The 1,638-nt window shown below is 35.2% G+C and overlaps 1 protein-coding gene across 1 annotated transcript in view; it reads left to right on the top strand.

Annotated features, from left to right (window-relative positions):
- Window positions 1-1,638, top strand: part of LOC107561562 (dipeptidyl peptidase 4-like) — a 19,647-nt gene that overhangs the window by 3,455 nt on the left and 14,554 nt on the right. The gene's annotated exons all lie outside the window — the stretch shown is intronic.

The following is a 1,638-nucleotide window of genomic DNA, read 5'->3' as shown; positions in this document are numbered from 1 at the left end:
ATATATATATATATATAATCATGTAATTATTATACACATTGTAAAAATACAGAATATTTGTTTACAAATATTTAGTATATATATATATATATATATAAAATACTAAATATTTAATATTAATTTTATAGTGTATATATATATATAATATTATAACTATGCACATTGTAAATATGCATATGTAATATTTATATTTACAAATATTTTTGTACCTAAATAAATCAAGGTTTTCCGAAGCGTGTGTAAAGTTTTGACTAATTGTAACTAAATGAACATGCAGTAAAAGTATAATCCAGTGTTTGTTGTTATGGCTGCACCTATAATTAATTATATTGAACAATTTGCAGAAAATTTCCAAAGTTCTACTTGCATGCATATTTTGAAAACTGTGATATAAATCCATTTACCAAAAAAGCATGGATGCTCTAAACTGAAAAGTGTACGGTGCAATCCAAAACTCAGACATCAGAAAGCACTGCGATTGTTTTTTTCTCTATAGACATAGTTATGTAAGAAAGTTTCCAAAGAAAATTTATGACTTAAAATTACAAATATGTAACACTCTCCAATTTTATAGGCGACTAATCAAGTCACTGAAATGAAAGCAAGTCTGTCTTAATTTGATCTCTTCCAGTCAAAGCAGACCGGTTGAGCTACTTCGACAGTCACAGCTGCTGAACTGAAACAGAACAGAGTTATAGGCGCTCACTGAGGGAAGCACATAGCCTACTAAACGCACTCCGATGGGAAGTTGCGCGGAATGCTGACTCTGAGGAAGTTTTGCCACAATTCCTTCACTCCACACTCAATGATGCATCGGAGGAAGTACATTTTTAACCTGGAACATTGCAGTCGGACGGAATAAAGCGCAGTGGTCTGTTCAACTCTAGCATTCACGCGGACAAAAGTGACTGAGGATCTGTTTGAGGACAGACCGGCGTCAGTGGACTCCTGGAGATTGGATGCGCTTTTTAGAAGTTCCTGCGTAATTATGGTCAGTAGGCTTCGTGTTGTTTTCCTGAGGATGGTTGTTTTGTACTAAAAAGTTACTTGGGTTAAAAAAAGAAAATAAAGTTGGGTGTGTCAGTTTGAGCGCAGCTTCTGTGATACCTTGAGCAATTCAAGCTAGTTTTAAGACAATGCCTTGACCTGAGCTGATCTGTGAAGCGCAGTGTGTTTGGCCTCACCTGTAGGGCTGTAATAAGGTGTGCGTGGCGCTGGGCGGGGCGCTTGTAGTCATCACGCTCATCATTATTCCCACGGCAATCTACCTTAACAGTGAGTGGCATCTTCTTCATCATCTCATCTGAAATGTGTACTAATTTATAAGAAATCACTTAAAAGTGTCTGTACATCATAACCTAGTAAGCGAGACTTTGTATGAAACTTGCTATTTCTTGGCACTACTGTTCTGTTTAATAAGGAAGAGACTGTTAAACATGAATTCACTTTGGTATTTTAGTAAGATTCAAGTAATTAAGCAACCATGTAGAGATAAATGACAAACGATCGTAATTCTTCATTAGAATTTTCAGGTCATTGATCGATAATGTTCGTGTCTTTAACATCAATTTCTCAACAACTTGTTAAACAGAACACACTTACCTATTTTCTTCTCTGATGTGTAAAGCTATAATATAG

This window comes from Sinocyclocheilus grahami, unplaced genomic scaffold (assembly GCF_001515645.1).
Source record: "Sinocyclocheilus grahami isolate Dianchi unplaced genomic scaffold, SAMN03320097.WGS_v1.1 scaffold780.1, whole genome shotgun sequence".
NCBI lineage: Eukaryota > Metazoa > Chordata > Actinopteri > Cypriniformes > Cyprinidae > Sinocyclocheilus > Sinocyclocheilus grahami.
This window is presented reverse-complemented; position numbering and strand designations above follow the sequence as displayed.